The following is a 7,554-nucleotide window of genomic DNA, read 5'->3' as shown; positions in this document are numbered from 1 at the left end:
TGGAACTTACACCCACTTACTTTGCCCAAAAATCATAATAGTATTTTAAGTTTTAAATTGGTCATTTTTAGTTGTTCAAGTTTGAAATTGTTCATTTTAGCTTATTAACTATTACCAAAAATCATTTTAAGTTCTTTAAGTTTGGAGTCATGGTAATTTAATTAGTTCGGTAACTTTGCTACCCAGTCAACTCATTCCTTTCGTTCATTGTTATCAATATGGGTGCTTTGTTAAGTCACTCAAAATGACACCGAATAGGTATTTTGAGAATCAAAATATTGTTTGGCTAATATTTTATTAATTTAATGTGGTTTTAAAAACTAAATTGAACCAACCAATTCAATAAGAAATCGAACCCTAATCTAATCTGATAAAAACCATTAAAATTGGTGGTTCAACCATAAAAACTATCAATTAAACAGGTAAAAACTAGGAATTGGACATTGTTTCAGTTCTTTAACTAGTCCAGTTTTTAAAAACATGAATTTAACAAAAATTTAAGGAAAAAAAATAATCAAAACAATGGTTCTAATGATTCTGCCAAACTGGTTAGAATAACATAACATATCAAAAGCCTCAATTTTTTTTTTTTTTTTCACAAAGTAAAGCTGAAATACCTCTTAAAGCTAAAATTCCCAAATTCATTTTTTTCACACGCGCGCACACCAGAAAAAAAAGGAATTTTAGTTTCAAGAGGGATTTTAGCTTTGCTATGTGGGAAAAAAATTTGAGAGTTTTGTTTTGTAATGTTACTCCAAGTAGATAGACAACGTCGTTAGAAGAAGTTTGAAACATTGTTCTGATTTTTTTTTTTTTTTTCGTTAAATTAATAAATTATTGTTTTAATAATATTTTAATTCTTAAATTCTTAATACATACCCATACAACATCATTTTGACTAACTTAAGAGAGCACTCGTAACGGCAATGAAGGAAAGGACTGATTGACTGAGTTCGCAAAGTTACCAAATAAAATGACCAACTCCAAACTTTAAGAAATAAAATGATTTTTAAGTAAAGTTATAGGATTAAAATGACTAACTTCAAAGTTAAATGACAAAAATTATTTCTGGGCAAAGTTACCAATCTAAAAGGACCAATTTCATATTTAAAAGACTAAAATAAATTTTAGGCAAAGTTAGCAAATGTATATTACATTTTTGCCTAATTAATAATCACTACAAAAAAAAGGCCCTATGGCTGCGTTTTTAAAACACGGCTATAACTTAAAAAAACGTGGCTATAGGGTGATTTGGCCTATAACCGCATTTTTTAGGCCGCATTTTCAAAAGTGGCCTAAATCCCGTGACTATAGGGCCGAGGGTCTATGACCACACTTTTTCAAATGCGGCTATAGGCCAGGACCAATGGCCGCATTTTAAACGTGACTATAGGCCTAAGACCTGCGTGTTTTGTAGTGAATTGACCACACCGAAAAGAAAACTGAAAAAAAAAATTTAAAACTCCCTCGCCATATTGTTATTGTTTCGCACTACCATTTGGACTCACTTAGATATATGATAGAAATTAATAATCATATATCAATCAATGAAATAGTGGGGGGAGACATTTACATGTTCGGTAACCTAAGAATAAGACAAATATCGTTTAATTCTTTATTCACTTTTACGGGGGAAAAAAAGTAAGCTAGAGAGAGTGAGTTTCTTTTATTGCTTGAGATTTTTATGATTACAATTGCCTTACTTCTGAAAAGGCAATTGCCAACCATGACCCAGGTCCTATTTAGATCCAACAACTTGTTACTGGTATAAAATATTGGAAGCCAAAGTTTAAAGCTTGGAAGACATCCTTCACGCGCAGGGAAGGGAACAAGGCAGCTCACCTCATGGCTAAACATGTGAAGTAGATTTCTGAATGTACTATATGAGTGGAAGATACTTCCCCTATAATTGCTTCTCAAATTCTTAATGATGTATCTGATTTGGGTTTCAGCCCAGTTTAATGAAAGCTTATCAGCATTCTTATTAAAAAAAAAAAAGAAAGGACGAGAGAGTTAGAGTGTGTGTGTATAGATTGTACATGTGGTGGCTTTTTTATTTTATTTTATTTTTATATTTAAATATAATTAAATATTATTTATTTTAAGGACATTTTGTGGACAAATATCTTTATTGTACCATTTCGCTCTCTTGAGATGGTCGTTATAGGTCTATGTTTCTCTGTAGATTAATAAATTGTCGAATGTCAAAGAGGAAGTTTATGGGGCTCTTGATTCCTTCATCGCATGGGATTTAGAGTTCCCTTTAATTACGGTGAAGAAGGCATTGAAGACTCTTGAGGATCAAAGAGAGTGGAAGAGAATAATTCAGGTATTTTTTTTAATTTCGACAGTATTTTTCTTTCTCCAACAAGTCTTATCATAACTTTATTTATCATTGATAAATTTAATTACAATGATAGTCTTATCAATGATAAATACCATGCAATGATAAATAAAGTTATGATAAGACTTGAGATGGTCTGTAAATGGGTCTTTTGGTTTTGGAATTAACTGAGAATAATGATTCATTTGAATTGAATTTATTGTTGCTGAAATTGAAAATTGAAAACTGAAAATATTGTAGCAAAATAATTTTTAGATGTGTAAATAGTACCGTGAGACTCATTTTTAATTTTTTTTAGTGCGTAAACAGTATTAAACAGTATATAAACAGTATTTTTTTTCTCGTACAGTAAAATCACGTGACGTTTGACTCAGCTGAAAGCTGAGTCCAAACTCCCTATAAGTCCCAAATTTCAAAACGCTAACAGAACCTTTTATTCTTAAGTTATATGCTGATCAAATTTTGTATAAAATTTCATCAAACTTTTAAAGTTTCAAAATATGAATCCCATATGAACTATCTTGGGGAAGCCATGACTGATTTGAATGCGTAATGCAAGTTTGATGCTCTCCATATTCAATACCATATGTATTAAGCTAACTCACTTAAGTTATGCTAATTTGCCGGAGATACAAGATAAAGATTAGACAGGAACTCAATATAAACCTCATTTGAAATCTCAATATAAATCCTATTTGAATACATCTACTACAGAATCTCATTTGAATACAGCTACTGTAGAATCCTTGAGATAGCACAGAAGTTTCGCTTGGTCTCTTTTGTATTTGAATTTGGATAATTGATCCTAATATCTTTAATTGATAAATTCAATAAGTCTTATCATAACTTTATTTGTCATTGCATGGTATTTATCATTGATAAGACTATCATTGTAGTAGAATTTATCAATGACAAATAAAGTTATGATAAGACTGGTGAAGAGAGAAAAATACAGTTGAAATTAAAAATTACCTGAATTATTCTCTTCCATTCTCTTTGATCCTCAAGAGTCTTCAATGCCTTTTCACCGTAATTAAAGGGAACTCTAAATCCCATTCCATGAAGGAATCAGGAGCCCCATAAACTTCCTCTTTGACATTCGACAATTTATTAATCTACAGAGAAACATAGACCAATAACGACCATCTCAAGAGAGCGAAATGGGACAATAAAGATATTTGTCCACAAAGTGTCCTTAAAATGCGGAAACAATTAGCACTGCCAAATGGGCAAGTCAACATTTTTCTATAGAACAAACTCACATATGCTGTATAAACCAAATTAGGAAAAATAAAACGCAATGCCGACACATTCAACGAGCATTGCAGACTTGGAAATAGTTCCAATTCTGTGTCTTGTTTTCCAAACTCGAGGATATCTTGGTCTTGGACCTTTTGCAGCACATACCTGAAAAAAAAAAATTTCCCAACATTTTTGTATGTTAAAAATGATATTGGGTCCGTTTGGATTGAACTTATTGTTGTTGAAACTGAAAACTGAAAACACTGTAGCAAAATAAATTTTAAATGTGTGAATAGTATCATGAGACCTATTTTTTTTTATATTTTTTATTGTGTGAACAGTGCATAAACAGTAATGAACAGTAATTTTTGTCTCCCGCACAGTGATTTTACTGTTAACGAAAAAAAAAAAAAAAAAAAAAAAGGAAACACTGAATGATACAAAACGTGGACGCCGAATGCAAACTGGGTCATTATCTAAGTTTGATTGCCAAGAAATAACTGATAGCATAAAAATAAAAAAAAAATCCCATGTAAAATAGAGACTCAATTTGTATCACTAAAAGATTGCTATAGTTGGAAACATGTCATGATAATATACATATTCTTTTCAAATATAAACATAACATGGCTGCGCAATCTAATCGAACAATCATTGATAAGACTATCACTGTAATTGAATTTATCAATGATAAATAAAGTTATGATAAGACTTGTTGAATTTATCAATTAAAGTTATAATTGTAAAGACACCATCACAAGTTAACAGATAGTAAAAAAAAACTTGGTGTGTTTCTGGTAGTAGTGTACAGTAAAACTTTCTCAAATGAAAAACAAAAATTCCTAGGCTTATATTGTTTCAACATCCTTTCTTTTCAGTTCTATAGCAGTTTTATACTCTCCATGGACAACGATGGGACTGTACTCTCTCTTTCTCTTCCAGAGATCTGGGAATGCATTGTTTGTGGAAAGCATTTCTGCAAGAAAAAATCACTAGGAGGTCACATGAAGAGGCACCCTGAGCGTCCATGGCGGGGCCTATATCCTCCTCCAACCGGTGAGTCTTCTGTATGAGACACTGTAGCTTTTCCTTCTTTGCCAATTAATTTAACACTAATTACTATGGGTGTTCCGTACAAGCATATTTTTAAGAATAGCATCAATTAATGACATAAAAAATTTCAAGTTTTTCCACAACTAAGTTGTTATTAAGACAAGATCATTATTTTCTTGTGAGTCTGACACCATTTTTATTAGTACATCATCTATACTGCCTCAACAAAGGTAGAAAATTTTGTGTTTCCAATACCCAGCAATGTCTCATTTGTCATGCCCCATCCACATCCTGTCAGATATCTAAGGAAACATTGCCATTCTTAACCCAGTTCGTTTTATCTTCAGTTAACACGCACCCTAATGACATTTAGTGTACACTGATATTTTAAAGAAGAAGAAGAATATTGGTTATAGAACATTGATATGAAAAAAACAGACTGATATATGGTAATGTGTTTTCTCCAGGTCATCATGCTCCAGAGGCCTGTGTGGTTTGTGGAAAACGTTTCGTCTCTAAAAAAGCTCTGGGTGGTCACATGAAACAGCATCCCGAGCGTTCATGGCGGGGCCTGCTCCCCCAACTGGTGAGCCTGCTGCTGCAAGCAATGGAAACACTACTGCTTCTTCGGTGATTGATTTGAATCAGCCTGCTCCTTTGCTGATTGATTTGAATCAGCCTGCTCCTGAGGAATAGATATTGGCAATGCTTACTATGGGATCTATCTACTCTATTTCTACTGCCTTTTTTGGTTATTCTATGGTTTGGTTTTCTCTTCTACTTATTCGTAGGCTATATGAATAAACTCTCGAATTGTGTGTTGTTTTAGCTTCGTCAAAAAATTGCATCCCCTAGTAAAAGGATCTGTTGCGTAATGCTTGCGATTATCTTAGTGGTATGATTACTAAGAAAATTGCAACATGATTATTACTGGCACGGTTGGGTGTGTTTTATCTTTTTGGTGATAAAGCAAATTGGAAGTGACTAAGGATCTTGTGTAATGCTTGTGAGTATCTTAATGGTATGATTCTTAAGAAAATTGCAGCATGATTATTAATGGCATGGTTGGGTGAGTTTTACCTTTTCGGTGATAAAGCAACTGGGAGTTGAGTATACTATAAAATCAGAAAGTTTCGCCCCTCTTTGTCCTGTCAATGGTACATTTTTTTCCACTTATGCTTTTCAGTGACACCCATGCAAGTTTCACCCCTGAGATAGTGTATAGGAAATGGGGGAAAGATGATGAAATCATGAAAGTGTAAAAACCTCATGCTTTACATTGTTATGGTTTTCAAAACAATACAAACAAATTGAACTCACGTCAAAATCAATATATATTGTAGTAGGTCTATTTACATTGTCAAGGGACAATATTTCTTTTAATTAAACGTTATGAACGATCAAAATGGTACTATATATATGTGTGTGTGTATAAGTAGCCCCTCCTCCTTGACCTTCTCTAAAATTCTCAAGCACTCTACTTTTTACTTGTTATATATATTAGCTGGTCAATAAGAAGAAAATTTTATATTCACACAGTAACACTTTTATTACATAATAATGAGTCCAACCTAACAGTACATTTTTAAGACTCCCACCAAAAAAAAAAAAAAAAAAAAACTATGTTTATGTGCCTACTTTAGCGCCTCAAACGAAGGTTTCCGAATTTTAACAACTTTAAAAGGTAAAAATGTCTACATGAAATTTTAGAAGCATTTATAACATTGAGTTCGAGTATAGCCGTAAACAACTTTATAGGTATATTGTTGTATTCTTAATATTTTTACATTTGCTTTATTTTTCCAAATTATTTTAAAGATTCAAATTACATATTTAAATTGTGTGTATTTAGATTAATCCCTTGATTTAATTGTTATTAGCTATGAATTGGTATTTTTTTTTTCTTTAATGCTATGAAATATATATTTGTAGTTAACTGATATTCTAAGGAAACCCAATCATAATAAAAAGTCCATATCATTTTCTAAATGAGCTCGTATTGAAGTAGATTTTGCAATTGAGTAAAGTAAATTAGGAATGAAAAAAATTAATTAAAGTTACATTTTATATTAGATTGTGTATGACAATTACTTTAGCATATAGTCGTTTATTTATTTTGTTATTAGTATCGATTAATATTTCTTAGCTTAATTTTACCTTCAATTTTGTATTTTAATCTTGTCTTTTCGAAATCTTAACTTACAGTTTAGTTCACTTTCATTTCAAAAACCATTTTAAGTTTTAACTATAAATAACATGAAAAACTCCCAACCACATTCTATTAAAATAAAATAAAATAAAAAACAGAGAGAACCCATAACTATGAAACACCGAGAAAGAGAGAAAGCAATCTGAATCTGAGGGCCCTTCACCATCAGATGCTCCTGAAAGTAGTTTTTTGTTTTTTTTGGGGGTGGGGGGGTCTGGATCCTAAATATATATAGTTGCTTCTCGAGATTTGGGGAAAGGGTTAGCACATTTCTTTAGAATAGAGTGCACCCAGTGAAACTTCAATCATAAAACACCAGGTCCCTATAATATAAGTATGCAATCCGTAACAATTCCCAAAGCTATAAAAAAAAAAAAAAAAAATGCAACATTCACAATATTATTACAATATTTTCATAACAAATTATAAGTAGTTAGTTGTTATTGGTTTTAATTTGAACCTACTATTAAAATTATTTTTTTTACTTTACCAATGACAACCTGTAACAATCTGCCATATAGGATTTGTTACGAAAGTATTTTGAAAATATTATGAACATAGCATTTCTCAAAAAAAAAAAAATACTAATATTAAATCTAATGATATACAAAATAATAGAATATTAATGATTGATAAAAATCATGTCTAACCATATTTAATGATTGATTTTTTTTTTTTAAAAAGACTAAATGGATAGACTTCCTTT

General features: G+C 31.3%; 1 long non-coding RNA gene across 1 annotated transcript; it reads right to left on the bottom strand.

Moving 5' to 3' along the window:
- Positions 1–2,974: 2,974 nt before the first annotated feature.
- LOC136064124 (uncharacterized) lies at positions 2,975–7,214 on the bottom strand. Its single transcript, XR_010625782.1, has 2 exons — positions 5,720–7,214; positions 2,975–3,751 (listed from the first exon to the last, which is right to left on the bottom strand). It is a non-coding gene; the product is annotated as an uncharacterized LOC136064124 (long non-coding RNA).
- Between the last annotated feature and the right edge of the window lie 340 nt (positions 7,215–7,554).

This window comes from Quercus suber, unplaced genomic scaffold (genome assembly GCF_002906115.3).
Source record: "Quercus suber isolate HL8 unplaced genomic scaffold, Cork oak 2.0 scaffold_629, whole genome shotgun sequence".
Classification (NCBI taxonomy): Eukaryota; Viridiplantae; Streptophyta; class Magnoliopsida; order Fagales; family Fagaceae; genus Quercus; species Quercus suber.
The sequence above is the reverse complement of the archived record's forward strand: the minus strand, read 5'-3'. Positions and strand labels throughout refer to the sequence as shown.